The 17,072-nt window shown below is 45.0% G+C and overlaps 1 protein-coding gene across 7 annotated transcripts in view; it reads right to left on the bottom strand.

Annotated features, from left to right (window-relative positions):
• Positions 1-17,072, bottom strand: part of SPECC1 (sperm antigen with calponin homology and coiled-coil domains 1) — a 227,888-nt gene that overhangs the window by 186,860 nt on the left and 23,956 nt on the right. Inside the window, exon 1 of one of the 7 annotated variants that reach the window (XM_070395185.1) lies at positions 13,661-14,943. The exons of 5 other annotated variants lie outside the window; for them this stretch is intronic. The gene's annotated coding sequence lies outside the window, so the exon portion shown is untranslated. Of the gene's footprint in view, positions 1-1,967; positions 1,983-13,660; positions 14,944-17,072 lie in introns of those variants that run through there. One more of the 7 variants, XM_070395184.1, reaches the window with a different exon arrangement.

Here is a 17,072-nt window from a genome sequence, read left to right as displayed (position 1 = left end):
TAGCAAGAAATAAAAAGGCATTAAGATCCTTACAGACAAATGAGCAAAGGAGAATGCACAACTTGTAAATAAATGTGTGAAAGAAATGTTCAGTGTAACTATATTAAAAGAAATGCAAAATTTAAAAAAGGGCTTCTGTTTTGCCTGTTTCATTTATTTATTTTTTAATGATACTGTCATTGGTGGAATGGGTAAAATTAAGCTGGTACTCTCACACAGAGTGTTGATAGAAGGCAATTTAGCAGCATATACCAAGGACCATTCAAATATTCATGCCCCCTGTACCCAATAACCCCATATCTGAGAATCTATTCTACACATATAATCCAAACACATGAAAAAATTATATGAATAAGATAGTTACTGAAGTATTATTCATAATAGCAAAACGAAGCAAACAAAAAAAGAAAAGCAATCCAATTTTCAAGAGGAGGGAATAGTTAAGTAACTTACAGAACAATCACTTACTAGACCATTACACACTCTTAAAAATAATTGTGAAACCAGTAGCACAGAAAAACATGTTCTAATATCTAGCTGGTCAGGTAGAAAGAAATATAGAAATTTTAAGCTGTTTTAGGGCATGGGATTGAGTCACTGTTTTTTCTAATTGCTAAACTTACTCTGGATTTTAAAAGACCCAAGTTCCAATCCCAGCTGCACCACTCCCCCACCCATCAGGTGACCTTGGCTGTTATACCACCTTCCAGGCCGCAGTCTGCTCACCTGTGAAGACCAAACTGTAACCACCTCATAGGGCCACTGTGAGAATCAGATGCTGTCCCACCACTCAGTAAGCACTCAAGAATGCGACTTTTCCATTAAAAAAATCCAAGGTGTTTTTGAAATAAGGGAAAAATATTTCACATGAAGTGTTTTTGTTTCAACTGCAAGTTCAGTATTGTTACTTTTGACTTCCTCTACTTTTGTGGGTTCTTCCTGCTGAGAACAGACCACACTTACCCGTAAGCTCGCTTGGCAAAGGCGGGGATGGGGGAAGTGAAACGGGACTGCGAGAGGAGCCGCGGGAACGCGCACGGTGAGCCTGAGCCTCAGCAGAGAGAGGCTCCAGCAGAGCGCCCGCCTCAGCCTCTGGTTCAGGAGGGGAATCACGATCTTCAGGAAACTTCCTATGTGGCTGAGCTAAATATTTCATTCTAGTAAGAAATTAGCTCAGTGTGAAAAGGAAATAAAAATCCAAAACTTGATTTCTAGAAAATAGAATGGTGAAGACACTGTAAGGAAAGCAGTTTGAACCCCTCGCTGGGGAGACGGGGTGGGATGAAATACTGCACTGGCTACCCAGGGCCCATATAAGACGCCGTCGCTGTGAGAAAAGCCTTGATCTCAGCCACATCCTTGAGATTCTGCCGGCTCCGCAACATAAGAGGGTGCCTGGCCCAGATATGGAGCACGGGACCCTATCAGCCCTCTGCAGGATGGCGGGGCACACTCCCAAGTGCTAATCTTCAGGGGAGAAGGCTCCAGAACCTCTGGGACTTAAGAGCCAGCCAGGCAGGCAGCTCTCCGCAGGCTGTAAGGCTGCAGCGTGATCGAGAGGATGCACAGGGGCCGCCCAGCGCCTCGGCTGTGCACAGACCCCTGCGCCCTGGTCAGTGCCGCAGAGAAGATGCCTCTCAAAGGGCCGTGGGCATCTCGCCAGGGGCCAGCATGCACTGTCCTTGCTTTCTTTGCAAGATGAACAAAACAGGCAGTGAGACAAGACGACTTTTTCAGGATGTAGAAGATGAGTTTCCAATCCATTTTTAGCCCCCAAAAGTATGCATGTAGTATTAGCTTACCGGGTCCGCAAACCACAAATAAATGTTTTAATAATGCCTTAGTCATATCAAGATTCACTGTGAACGTTCAACATTATACCTAAAACAGAAGAATGTCTTTCCCCAGACAGAGCTGTTCTAAGATTTCCCATCCCTGTCTTAAATAATAACCAACCATGTACTTACTGCAAAACCTTTGGCTTCTGTGCTCCCGGGAGTGCTGACCTCAGCCAGCGTCCGCTACACTATTCTGGGGCTTGGTGCCGGGAGGAAAACCGCACTGAGGGGCCCAGGCAGCCAGCATCTGAGCAAAGCTTCCTCAGGAAGCAGCGGGCTCTGCTCCCCAGGGCCGCTGATGGCCTCCTCCCTCTACCCCGACCCCACCCACACACACAAACACATAGAGCACAAAATCATTTCTAGCCTATGATTCCTGAATGCTTAATGTGTACCCCTCTAAAACGTAAGGATTTAAGTTGCACGTTGAGTTAGTTTCTTGCTGATTGCTCTCTGAGAATCACACAGAAAGAAGAAAGGGAAAAGCCAGTCTGAACTTCAGAGGCGAGTCTGGCCTGGAGCCTGAGGGCCCCTCGTTTGCCATGGCTGTGGGTGGTAGAATGTTCTAGGTGGCATGGGGAACTTGGGTAACAATCAGGAAGCATTTCGAAGCAGATGGTTCTGATAAGCTGGCCCAAGAGATCTCAAGGGTCAGGCATCTTGGTCTCCATGGCTCTAGTAATTTGTTGCCATTTCCCTTTTGATCTAAGTAATTATTTTTATACCTAATTTTGAATTCAAAGAGCTCCAAAATTGTATGAGCACTCTTATAAAACCTGGGGTCCACGTCTGCGCCACTGGGGTGTCCTACAAGCCCAGCGGCAATGAGAGCTGCAGCAGGGACAAAAGGAAGGAATTGTGTCCAGGTAAACCGCGACCCGTGCTACCTGCACACAAACCTCGGGCTCGGCTACACTGGTCACTGCCGTAAGTTGCAATCTTACTGGATAACAGTGTGAAAAGCAACCAAGTAGCTCCTCATGGCAGAGCTCTTAGCAGAAAGGAGTGTGCGGAGCCCAGTGACCTGCACCCCATGCACCCTGCCTTTCCAATCACAGACCACAGCCAGGAGCTGTCCTGGCTCGCGGAGTGCTGGCCTTCGCCTGCCAGGGGTGTTATCACAACAGTGGCCCCAGGCCCCACGGCAAACGCTGCCACCTTTGGTGGATCTCCTCTTTGCCTTGAAGCATGAAAGAGGCATAATGCATGGGACCTGCAATCCCTGAGGAACACCCAACCTCTGGGGAGTTGGGGACACAGAGACTTAACTTACTTGGGTGTTCCTCCAGGGAATGGCACCATGGCACAGACACAAGGTGTAGTGGTGGGCTCGGCAAGAGACAGAGCTCCCCCCAACCTTGCTTAAGCAAAAGAGCAAACTCATTGGCCTGACTAACTGGAAAGTCTAGGAGTGAATTCAAGCTGGTTTTAAGTCAGCTAGATCTAGAGGTTCAAATACCACTGGGAGTCTTTTTCATAACCTCTCAGCTCTGCTTCCCTAAGTTCACTTCATTCAAGCACAGATGTTCTTGGGATGGGAAAGCCTTTCCCATGAGCATTCCAGGATTAGAGGTCTTCAGGACTGAAGATCTTGAAAGAAGGGTGACACTCCGCAGAAAAGAACCCCAAAGTGATGCACTGTCCAGCCTACTGCCCAGGGAGTGGTACCTGGGTGATTGGCACCCCGCTAAATATAAGGAGAGCAGTTCACAAAAGCAAAAAAAAAAAAAAAAAATGCAAGACAAAAAAGTAACATGCTAGTCGCTCACTAGTGCCTTGGATTATTAAGCCTTTTACATCATCTTATCTTCTACAATTGCACTGTAAATTCATTAATAGAAGGATATACAAAAACTAGAGGCCCGGTGCACAAAATTTGTGCATGGTAGGGTCCCTAAGCCTGGCCAGTGATCAGGACCGATCAGGGCCTTCATTCATTCCATGCCATCCCCTGGTGGTCAGCGCACATCATAGCGAGTGGTCGAACTCCTGAGGGGACACTTTGCATATTAGCCATATATATGTATTAGAGGCCTGGTGCATGAAATTCGTGCAGGAGGGAGGAGGGGTGGGGTGTCCGTCAGCCCGGCCTGCACGCTCTCCAGTCTGGGACCTCTTGGGGGATGTCCGACTGCCGGTTTAGGCCCAATCCCACAGGGACTGCTGGCTCCTAACTGCTCGCCTGCCTGACTGCCTGATTGCCCCTAACTGCTCCCCTGCTGGCCTGATTGACACCTAACTGCTCCCATGCCGGCCCAATCGCCCCCAACTGTCCTCCCCTAACAGTCTGATTGCCCCAACTGCCCTCCCCTGCTATCCTGATCTCACCCCCAACTGCCCTCCCCTGCCGGCCTGGTCACTCCCAACTGCCCTCCCCCGCAGGCCTGGTTGCCCCTAGCTGCCCTCCCCTGTAGGCCTGGTCGCCCCTAACTGCCCTCCCCTACAGGCCTGGTCACAACCAACTGCTCTCCCCTGCTGGTCTGGTTGCCCCTAACTGCCCTCCCCTACCGGCCTGGTCGCATCCAACTGCCCTCCCCTGTTGGCCTGGTTGCCCCTAACTGCCCTCCCCTACTGCCCTGGTCCCCCCAACTGCCTTCCCCTGCTGGCCTGTTCACCCCCAACTGCCCCCCCCCCCCCGCCAGCCTGGTTGCCCCCAACTGCCCCCCCCACTGTACTTTATAAAAATTAAACACTTTTGTGCATCAAAGGACACTGTCAAGAAAGTAAAAAGATAGCCCACAAAATGGAAGAAAATATTTGTAAATCATATCTCTGAAAAGGATCTATTATCCAGAATATGTAAAGAACTCTTAAACTCAATAATAAAAGGACTAACAATCCAACTAAAAAAATGGGCAAAGGATCCAAAGAGACATTTCTTCAAAGAGAATATAAACTATATAAATGGCCAATACACACATCATTAAACATTGAGAATATGCAAATCAAAGCAACAAGGAGATACCACTTTACACCTACAAGAGTGGCTATAGACAAAAGACAAAGATAACAAGTGCTGACAAGGATGTGATGAAACTGGAACCCTTATAAATTATGAGAATGTAAAGTGGTGTGGCTACTGTGAAAAACAGCTTGGCAATTGCTCAAACAGGTAAACACAGAGTTACTATTATGATCCAGCAATTCCACTCCTTGGTATATACCCCAAAGAACTGAAAATGGGAGTTCAAACAAAAACCTGCACATGAATGTTCATAGCAGCACCATTCACAATAGCCAAAAAATGTGTGTTGGGCGGGGGGGGGGCGCGGGGGGGGGACAAATGTCCATCAACTGATAAACAGATAAACATAACGAGTACATCCATACAATGGAATTTTATTCAACACTAAAAAGAAATGAAGTAAAAAGAGTTACTGACACATGCAACCACATAGATGAACCTTGAAAACATATTGAGTAAAGAAGACAGACATAAAAAGCCACATATTGTATGGTTACATTCATATTAAATTTCTAGAATAGGCAAATCCATAAATATAGAAATAGATTAGTGGTTGCCATGGGATAAAGGGAGGGACACCAATAGGAAGTGGCTGCTAATAGCTTTAGGATTTCTTTTTAGGGTGACAAAAATGTTCTGCAATTTGACAGTGGTGACCATTGAACAACTTTGTGAATATACAAGAAATATAACTGAAGTGTATGCTTTAAAAATGTGAATTTTATGATATGTGAATTACATATCAATTTCAAAGTGATATTGTAAAATATCTGATGATATGGACTAGTGATGGCAACATATTTTGTAGAAAATAGACTGTAAATAGTGTATACAGTAGAAGGCTATATTTACCTTAGGCAAAGAGAAAAGACTTAGAGAAAAATCAATATATTAAAAGTGATTATTCTTGGCACCCTTGTTGAAGATCAGTTGGCTACACTATATGTGTGGATTTATTTCTAGGGTCTTTATTGGTTTATACATCTGATTGTATGACTGTACCATACTATTTTAATTACTGTAGCTTTATAACATATGCTTAAATCAAGAAGTACAGTGCCTCTAGCTTTGTTCTTTTTTTCTCAAGATTGATTTAGCTATGAGTGATTTTTTTGTGGTACCATATCAATTTTAGAATTTTTTTCTACTTCTGTAAAAAATGCCATTTGGATTTTGATAGGATGTGCATTGAATCTGTAATGGGGTAAGGATAGTTTCTTCAACTAATGGGATTGGGAAAACTGGATATCCGCAAGCCAAAGAATGAAATTGGACCCTTATCTTAAACCACACACAAAATCAACTCAAAATGGATTAAAGTCTTAACATAAGACCTGAAATTGTAAAACTACTAGAGCAAAAACATAGGCAGAAATCATGACACTGGTCTTGGTAATGATTTCAGGGATATGACACCAAAACCACAGGCAACAAAAACAAAAACAAGCAGGAGTATATCAAACTAAAAAAGGTTTCTGCACAAAAAAAGAAACAACAAAGTGAAAAGGCAACATACATAATGGGAGAAAATATTTGTAAACCATTTATCTGATACAGGGGTTAATCTCCAAAATATATGATGAACTCCTATAACTCAATAGTAAAATAATAACTGATTAAAAGATAGACTATGGAGAACCAAGATGGCGGCATAGGTAAACGCCTGTATTTGCTGCCTCCCACAACCACATCAAAATTACAAATAAAATACAGAACAACCATCATCCAGAATTGCGGGAAAGCTGGCTGAGTGGAAGTCCTACAACTAGAGAAGTAAAGAAGAAAGCACACTGAGACTGGTAGGAGGTGCGGAGGCGCACAATGGGCTGCTCTGGCACCCAGGTGAGCCACTTTTTTAATCAGGACAGAGATCACCTCTGCGGAGGCAGCCCAGAGGAGCAAGGAGTCCCAGCCCCACACCAGACCCCCAACCTGGGTCCCAAAGCTAGGGAAAGAAGTCCCTACGGGCGGTAAGAACTACGGACTGTAAAAACAATTCGGATTGGGGCTGAGTGACACACAGGCTGCTGGAGACCCAGCTGCTCCTCTTAAAAGGCTGGCACCACGAACTGAATTTACAAACTCCCACTTCCTCTAACCTGCAGTGCTGGGCAAGGCTGTGTGGGACCCAGACACATATGGGGAGAAACTGGACTGTCTGGCATTGGGGCAGGAATGCAGGGGCGGCTTTCTTCCAGATGGAGGTGCTCACAGTGGTCATTCTTCCCATGCTGGGACCTCCCCGATGCAGGGCTGACTGGCAGACATTTCTGTTTGCTCTGCCCTGGTGATTCCCTGAGGCCTCGCCCCACCTAATTTACAACCCCACCCAAGCTGTGTGTAGTGGCTTTTGCATGTCAATGGTCTGGCCTTCCTCAGGCTAAAACTCTGTTAAAGAAGCTGCAGCTGTGTCAGGGAACCACAAACCTGTCAATAAAAGGCCCCAAAACCGGCACCAGCACCAGCCTACCTTGCTTCACAGCTGGGCCTTGTCTGGGCACTTCCAAACCTGATACAAAGAGGAAGAATCTGCAGATCTCTCTGTAGCTCCTGCTGGATGGCCCCAAGCAGTGGCTGACTTTGCAACTCCCTGGAGACCCAAGAGCCAGTGTACCAGTGGTCAGTGTGAGACCATACCAGATTACAACTCTTCACATGCATAAGGGACACACTCATGGGGCAGACTCAGTGAGCACCAAAGTCCCACTGAAGCAAGTCCTGCTCCATAAGGGTGTCTCCTGCACAGCAGCTCTCCCACTGTAGTTGCAGCTGGTCCCCACAGCCAATTCCTCCCAGTGACACCAACAGCATTCAAGGCTCAACTACAACAAAACTGTGCACACTGCCCACAAAGGGGTGTACCAAGAGCGTCCATCTCAGTTGACTGGGGAGGCTGAGCCACTGGGCACTATAGGACACCTCCTACACAAGGCCACTCTATCAACTCAAGGAGACTTAGCAGCTACCCAATACATAGAAACTAACACAGGGAAACAACCAAAATGTGGAGACAAAGAAACATGTCACAAATGGAAGAAAGCAAACTACTGGATATAGAGGTCAAAACCAGTTATAAGGTTACTCAAGAATCTTCTGGAAACCTCCAAGGAACTTAGTGAGACTTTCAAGGATCTTAGTGAGAATGCCCAAAAAATGGAAAAGAACCAGTCAGAAATTAAGCATACACTGACTGAAATAAAGAATAATATACAGGGATTCAATAGTAGATTAGAGGATCCCCAGAATCAAATCAATGATTTGAAATACAAGGAAGCAAAAAACACCCAACCAGAAGAGCAAAAAAGAAAAAGAATTAAAAAATATGAAGATAGTGTAAGGAGCCTCTGGGACAACTTCAAGCATACCAACATCCAAATTATGGGGGTGCCAGAAGAAGAGAGAGAGCAAGATACTAAAAACCTATTTGAAGAAAACAATGACAGAAAACTTCCCCTACCTGCTGAAAGAAATAGACTTACAAGTCCAGGAAGTACAGAAAACAAGAGGAATCCAAAGAGGACCACACCAAGACACACCATAATTAAAATGCCAAGAGCAAAAGACAAAGAGAGAATCTTAAAAGCAGCAAGAGAAAAATAATTAGTTACCTATAAGGGAATTCCCATACAACTATCAGCTGATTTCTCAACAGAAACTATGTAGGCCAGAAGGGAGTGGCAAGAAATATTCAAAGTGATGAATAGCAAGAACCTACAACCAAGAATATTCTACCCAGCAAAGCTATCATTTAAAATTGAAGGTCAGATAAAGAGCTTCATAGATAAGAAAAAGCTAAAGGAGTTCATCATCACCAAACCAGTATTATATGAAATGCTGAAGGGTATTCTTTAAGAAGAGGAAGAAGAAGAAAAAGGTAAAGATAAAAAATATGAACAACAAAGTAACAACAAATACATTATCTATCAATAAGTGAATCTAAAAATCAACTGAATAAAAAATCTGATGAACAGAATAAACTGGTGAATGGAATAGAATCAGGGGCATGGAAATGGAACAGACTGATCATTCTCAGAGGGAAGGGAGTGTGTGTGTGTGGGGGGGGGGGGTGCAGGAAGAAATTAGACAAAGATCTTATATGCATGTATGCATTACCTATGGACACAGACAATAGGGTGGCAAGGGCCTGGTGTGGGGTGGGAACCAGGTGGAGGGGAGCTATAGGAGGAAAAAAGAGGGACATCTGTAATAATCTCAATAATAAAGATTAATTTAAAAAAAATTAAAAGTAAAAGATTTCATATACCTAGAAAAAAAAGATAGACTATGTGCCATAGCCGGTTTATCTCAGTGGTTAGAGCGTCAGCCCGATGACTGAAGGGTTGTGGGTTCGATTTGGTCAAGGGCATGTACCTCAGTTGCAGGCTCGATCCCTGACCAGAGTGCAGGAGGCAACAATTTATGTGTATGTGTCTCTTTCTCTCTCCCTCCCCCTCTCCCATTCTTCCTTCCCCCTACTCTCTCTAAAAAAATAATATTAATAATGGAAAAAATATCCTTGGGTAAGGATTAAAAAGAAAAGGCAAGTGTTGGTGAGGATGTGCAGAAATTGGAACCCTTGCATATTATTGGTGAGAATGAAAAACGGTACAGTATGGAAAACAGTATAGAGGTTCCTCAAAAAGTTAAAAATAGAATTATTATTTGATCCAGCAATGCCACTTATGGGTATTTGTCCAAAAGAACTGAAATCAGGATCTCTAAGAGATATCAGCACTGCTATGTTCATTGCAGCACTATTCACAATAGCCAAAAAGTGGGAGAAACCCACACCACAGATGTCCATCAACTGATAAACAGATAAAGATAATGTGTGCATCCATACAATCGCATACTACTACTCAGTCTTTATAAAAAGGAGGAAATTTGACAATATGTGACAACATGGATAAACCCGTCAGTCCGCAGGGCAACGCTCTATCCACTGAGCCAAACCAGTGCTGGCAACATGGATAAACCCTGAGAGCATGATGCTAAGTGGGGGCAGTCACAGAAAGACAAACTCTGCATGATTTCACTTGTGAGGTAGCTAAAAAGTCAAACTCATAGATTCAAAGAGTGGAATGATGGTTGCCAGGGGCTGGTGGAGGGGAAATGAAGCGCTACTAATCAATGGGCGTCAAGTTTCAGTCCAGCGAGATGATTAACCTCTAGATCTGCTGTTCAATACTGTAGCTATCGTCAACAATAATGTACTGCACGCTAAACACCCATTAAGAGGACAGATCTCCTGTTACAATAAAATAAAAATTTCAAAAAATAAAATATAAATTATCAAATAAAAGGACAGTTATTTCTGGGTGGTGGGATGATGGGAAATTAAATTTTCTTTATGCTTTTAAGATTTTTTACATTAGTTATAATGAACATGAAACCATTTTCTAATTTGAAATATACTGTTTAAACATAACGATTATGTATCCTGAGAGCATCAGACTCTTTTTGTGACTTGTTGGCTTACATTACAGAAAGTAAGTTCAACTCAAGAAAGTCTTTTTTAATTGCAGAAATAATTAGACCCGGGAAGAGACTTCCTTTGCAGAGACTACGAAATCTCTACTTGTGGGTTCTCTAAGAACAGATTGCAGTGATGGGCTACAGGGCCCGTGTAGGTGTTCATTTTCATGGGGCTGGGCAGTGTAAGGGGGTCTGACTCCAGGAGCTGGGTCCTGAGCCCAGACCAACGCTGAAGGAACCCTCCGTGCAGGCTAAGCTCACAAGTGCCGCAGGGGGAACCCGCCAGCTCTCCACAAAACAGAATTTTCTAAACCTTAGCCAAACATCAAACCTAAGTATGTCCTCTTTTGCTCTTGGAAAATAAATTTATCAAACCTAAAAATAACTAGGACAAAGCCAAAAGATGAAAATGACTCTAAATGGGTTTCAAACAGATGTTTGACTAATTTTTGCAAAGCCTGTCAGAGTAAGAGTCCTCGGGATCCTACAGTACCGCAGAGAGGTGCCCAAGAGAGTCTGCTATGAGGCAGGGTGAAAGGGCACACCCCCAGGGCCAAGAAAGGGTGAAAACTGCCTGGGTTGCTAAGTTTCATAGAGTCAGCCACAGATCCTGTATTTATTACCAGAAAATGAGTATAAATAGAAATTATCTGATGAGCTATCAAAATGGATATGCCAATATCTATATACTAGAGGCCCGGTGCACAAAAATTTGTGCACTCGGGGGGGGAGAGGGGGTCCCTCAGCCCATCCTGTGTCCTCTCGCAGTCTGGGACCCCTCAGGAGATAATGACCTGCTGGCTTAGGCCCGCTCCCGGGTGGCAGAGGGCAGGCCCAATCCCTAGGTGCAGCCCCTGGTCGGGCTCAGAGCAGGGCCTATTGGGGAGTTGGGGAGACGCCCCCTGTCATGCACAGAGCAGGGCAGATTGGGAGGTTGCAATGCCACCCCTAGTCACGCTCAGGGTACAGCCGATTGGGGGGTTGGGGCTCCGTACCCTGTCACACACAGAGCAGGGCCGATCAGGGGGTTGAGGAGCTCCCCCCTGTCACGCACAGAGCAGGGCTGATCAGGGGGTTGAGGAGCTCCCCCTGTCACTCACAGAGTAGGGCTGATAGGGGAGTTGGGGCACCGCCCCCTGTCGCACACAGAGCAGGGTGGATCAGGGGGTTGGGGCGCCGCTCTCTATCACCCACAGAGCAGGGCCGATAAGGGGGTTGGGGCGCTGCCACTGTCACACTCAGGGCAGGGCCAATGGGGAGGTTATGGCTCTACCCCGTCACACACAGAGCAGGGCCCATGGGGGGGGTTTGGGGTGCCACCTTCTATCACCCACAGAGCAGGGCCGATCAGGGGGTTGGGGCACTGCACCCTGTCAAACACAGAGCAGGGCCGATCAGGGGGTTAGGGCGCCTTCCCCTGTAACGAACAGAGCAGGGCAGATAGAGAGGTTGTGGCCCCACCCCCTGTCACACACAGAGCGGCAGGGCGATCAGGGGGTTTGGGCACTGCCCCCTGTCACGCTGATCCCGGTGCTGGGAGGCCTCGCGGCTCCGCTGATCCCGGTGCCGGGAGGCATATTACCCTTTTACTATATAGAATAGAGGCATGGTGCATGGGTGGGGGCCGTCTGGTTTTCCCTGAAGGGTGTCCTGGATCAAGGTGGGGGTCCCCACTGGGGTGCCTGGCCAGTCTGGCTGAGGGGCTGAGGGCCATTTTCAGGCTGGCGGGTGACTAAAGCTCCCAACCGCTTCTTTTTTTCTTTTTTCTTTTTTTTATTCTGGGCCAGCTTTAGCTCTGAGGCTTGGCTGCTGAAAGCAGGTTTCTGACCTTTGTTTACCTTCTGTATTTGAAACAATGTTGCGGTCCTGCTGGCTGAAGCCTGGCTGACTAACACAGGTTTCTGTAGTTTTGTTTAGCTTCTATATTTGCAACATAGTTGCTTAGAGTTGCAGCTGAGAGGCCGGCAAGTGAGGCGGGGAACGTTGGAGTCCGCAGTCACTGGAGCAAGCAAGCCTCCCTGTTCGCTTCAAGCTGCCTGGCTGCCGGCCGCCATCTTGGCTGGCAGTTAATTTGCATATCTCCCTGATTAGCCAATGGGAAGGGTAGCAGATGTACGGCTAATTACCATGTTTCTCTTTTATTGGATAGGATATAAAAAGTTAATATGCTAAGTGTCCCTCCATCCATCTGACCAGTCGCTATGATGCGCACTGACCACCAGGGGGCAGACACTCAACACAGGAGCTGCCATGACGCACACTGGCCATTTACAAAGAAATGGCACCACGGACCTGGCATGGACAAAACAACACTTGGCTTCCCCCAAGTGAGACACAGGCCCTGCCACTACCCCAGAGCGACAGCCCACCAAATCACAGCCAATGCTGCAGAGACCCCATGGTGCAAAATGCGGCCCACAGCCCAGCCCAGCCCAGAAACAGTCGCTGTGGGCACCAGGTAATGACATCACATAGCAACACCCAGCTTCCTCTACCTAGGGACTAGCCTCCTTTGAATTTTTTCAGCCCAGGAACACAACTTGCTTTATAGCCACATGCAAACATTTTACACTTTAACCAAATGTCTGTGAAGCATTTTCCCATGCCTCATCTCATTTGTTCCTCACAGAAGTCCTGGAGTAGGTAGATAGGAGACTTGGTGGAATCCTATTTTATTTTCATTAGCCAGAAAACGGAGATTTAGAAAGCTTAGAAACTTGACCCAACTAAAGAGAAGTAAGAAATGGTGGACCTTGAAAATTACTTCAGGTTTTCTCACTGAGCAGAATAATCAAACACTGCTGCAGTTAAATATTTTACCCTTTGTTCTCCCTACGTGATCTACAATAATAATCTGCTTCATGTTGATATTTACTGCTGTGTTGCTGACAATTGCCTGAAAGAGAAGTTGGGGTGCTTCACTGGGCTGGAAAAAGTTTAGATACATCAGAAAGCAGGTCTAATTAAGCAAGTTTATGCTATATCTATAAAAGGCTAAGTTGACTCGCGCATGCACGATACATATAAACTCTTGCTGGCACAAATCGCACGTGTGTGTTTCCATCTGTCATTGTCAATTGTGAATTTGGTTGACACTTCTATTATAGAGAAAGGGCGAATAGCAATATTAAAATATTTCTTCTAATTAATTTCCTTTTAATGTGCACGAATCTGTGCACTGGGCCACTAGTACTAAATAAAATACTAAATTTGACATAAGCATCTAGTATAGAAATTTATTGCTCTTTGTAAATGTCTATAAAGCCTAACTATACACACTCATTCTTACTGAGAGGAACTTGAGTTCTGTGTTAACCAAACCATTTATTTGGATGACTTTCCAGTTTAGCTCTAAATCATAAACTGCCCCTGTAAGACATACCCAGAGGGAGTAGTTACAGACGGAGACCACTGCCCCGGAAGCTGTGGTTAGTGCAGAAGGAGCTCTGAGGCACGGTCCGGCGCACCCTCCCTAGGAAAACATAAAGGCAAGGCTCTTTTGTAAACATGTGGCGAGGAACAAGAAGTTTGTCAGCTTACAAGTTACAATTCACTGATATATTTCCTTTTTTTTTTTTTAATGTCCTTCACTTTGAGATCTAATTTGTCAGATATAAGTATTGCTACCCCAGCATTTTTTTCATTTCCGTTTGCCTGAAAAACCTTTTTCCATCCCTTCACCATCAGTCTGAGTGAGTCCTTTTTTCTGAGGTGGGTTTCCTGTAGACAGCAGATATATGGGTCATGTTTTCTTATCCACTCAGCTACCCTATGTCTTTTGATTGGGGCATTTAATCCATTTACATTTAAAGTTATTATTGATAGGTACTTGTTTGTCACCATTTTTATTCTTTACCCCTGTGTTCCTTCTTCGTTTCCTATTTTTTCTTTTTACAGCAGACCCTTTAGCATTTCTTGAATTGATGGTTTGGTGGTAATATATTTTCTTTTTAAAAAGCACTATCTTAGCCCTGGGTGGTAGTTGGGTCCTGGGTTCAATTCCCAGTTAGGGCACACGTCCAGGTTTCAGGTTTGATACCTGGTTGGGGAGTGTACAAGAGGCAACTGATCAATGTTTCTCTTTCTCCCTCTCTCTCTCTGAAATCAAATTTTTAAAAAATCTTTTTTTAAAAAAGCACTATCTTAGTGCCAGATAAATTCATATGCCTAACAGAAACTTAAGAGGTCATGTAGCCATGAGACAAGTCTGGCTCTGGGGACAAACCTCCCCACTGTCCTCCCACTCCAACACGGACCACCTTCTGCTTCTAGGGCCACACACCTGCCACCCACAATGCACCTCCTTCCCAGGCTGTGTGAGGACACTGAGTGAGGCTCTGCATATGGTTGCATTTGTTTAATCAGCCATAAATAAGAAAGACGTGACTATTGGTGTTAAAGCAGATGTTAAAACTAATTTTAGGGAAAAACAAGAGACCCAAAGAATCTGAAGAATGGCAGCCTCAGTCCCCGACAAGTTCCATCACATCTGGGGTGTGCCCAGCTACTCAACTGTCCTGCTGCCAGGATTCTGCATCTAAAGGGCCCTCTCTGACTTCACTGCTGCTCCTCCAGCTGTCCCGCTACCAGGCTCCCTCCCAGCGTGGTTCCTCTCCACGGTCCGTTCCTTCCCATCCCTGCTGCACTCACAGGCCTCCCTGCCCATTTTGAACCCAAGATCACCCCCTTCCCCTATGCCCCACCCATCCCGAGTACGCGTGCTCTGGCCCTGCTCAGTCAGCTGCACCCCAGGGTCTTCCAAGTCACACACGTTCCTTCTTCCTGACCGGGGTCTCCAAGTGGAACTGTAGAGACTGCACTCCTCTGCGGCCTTGAGGCCTTCAGGCTCTTTGACCAATGACTTACTCAACTCTAACTGGCTTCTTGTTGAACCCTCCAAAAAGCATTTGTATTCTTTTTTAAATTATTTTAAAAATTTCAATTATAGTTTACATTCAACATTATTTTGTATTAGTTTCAGGTTTACAACATCATGGTTAGACAATCACATATTTTACAAAGTGAGCCCCCCGATATTTCAGTACCCAGCGTGCACCACACATAAGTATTACAATATTATTGCCTATATTCTTTTTTAAAATATATTTTATTGATTTTTTACAGAGAGGAAGGGAGAGGGATAGAGAGCTAGAAACATAGATGAGAGAGCAACATCGATCAGCTGCCTCCTGCACACCCCCCACTGGGGATGCGCCCGCAACCAAGGTACATGCCCTAGACCGGAATCGAACCTGGGACCTTTTCAGTCTGCCGGCCAATGCTCTATCCACTGAGCCAAACCAGTTAGGGCTGCCTATATTCTTTATGCTGTACTTTTACATCCCTGTGACTACTCTGTAATACCAATTTGCATTTTTGTTGTTGCTGTTGTTTTAATATATTTTTATTGACTTCAGAGAGGAAGGGAGAGGGAGAGAGATAGAAACATCAATGATGAGAGAGAATCATTGATTGGCTGCCTCCTACATGCTCCCCACTGGGGATTGAGCCCACAACCCAGGCATGTGACCTTGACCAGAATCGAACCCGGGACCCTTCAGTCCTCAGGCCGACACTCTAGCCCAGTGATGGCAAACCTTTTGAGCTCGGCGTGTCAGCATTTTGAAAAACCCTAACTTAACTCTGGTGCCATGTCACATATAGAAATTTTTTGATATTTGCAACCATAGTAAAACAAAGATTTATATTTTTGATATTTATTTTATATATTTAAATGCCATTTAACAAAGAAAAATCAACCAAAAAAATGAGTTTGCGTGTCACCTCTGACACGCGGGTCATAGGTTCGCCATCACGGCTCTAGCCACTGAGCCAAACCAGCAATAATACCAATTTTTACTTCTTAATCCCTTCACCTTTTTCACCCAGATCCCCAAGCCCCCTCCTATCTGGCAACCATCAGTCTGTTCTCTGTATCTCTGAGTCTGTTATAATTTTATTTGTTCCTTTGTTTTGTTCTTTAGATTTCACAAATAAATTAAATCTGATGGTATTTTTATTTTTCTGACTGACTTATTTCACAGCATAATGCCTTCTAGGTCCACCCATGCTGTCGCAAATGGTAGGATTTCATTCTTTTTATAGCTGAGTCATATTCCATTGTATATACATACAAATTCTTACTTAACCAGTCTTCTACTGATGGGCACTTGGTTTGCCTCCATATCTTGACGATTGTAAACAACACTGGAATGAACACAGGGATGCAGGCAGTCTTTTGAATGAGTGCTTTGGGTTTCTTCAGATATATTCCCAGAGTGAAAGCGCTGGCGAGAGCAGTTCCATTTTTTAATTTTTTCAGGAACCTCCATAAAATTTTCCATAGTGGCTGCACCAATCTGCATTCCTACCAACAGTGCATAAGGATTCCCTTTTCTCCACATCCTCTCGAACAGCTGTTATTTGCTGATTTATTGATGACAGCCATTCTGACAGTTGAGGTGATATCTCACTGTGGTTTTAATTTGCATTTCTCTGATAATTAGTTACATTGAGCATTTTTCTTTTTAATTGATTTTTAGAGAGAGAGAGGAAGGGAGAGGAATAGAGAGATAGAAATATCGATGAGAAACATCATTGATTGGCTGCCTCCTACACACCCCGACTTGTGATGGAGCCTACAACCCAGGCATCTGCCCTGACCGGGATATGAACTGGTGACCTCTTTGGTTCATGGGTCAATGCTCAACCACTGAGCCACACCAGCTGGGCATCCTTTCATATGTCTATTGTGCATCTGTATGTCCTCTTTGGAGAAATATCTATTCAGGTCC

This window comes from Myotis yumanensis, unplaced genomic scaffold (genome assembly GCF_028538775.1).
Source record: "Myotis yumanensis isolate MYYU_CA2020_CCGP unplaced genomic scaffold, mMyoYum1.0.hap1 SCAF_16, whole genome shotgun sequence".
NCBI classification, from domain to species: domain Eukaryota; kingdom Metazoa; phylum Chordata; class Mammalia; order Chiroptera; family Vespertilionidae; genus Myotis; species Myotis yumanensis.
The sequence above is the reverse complement of the archived record's forward strand: the minus strand, read 5'-3'. Positions and strand labels throughout refer to the sequence as shown.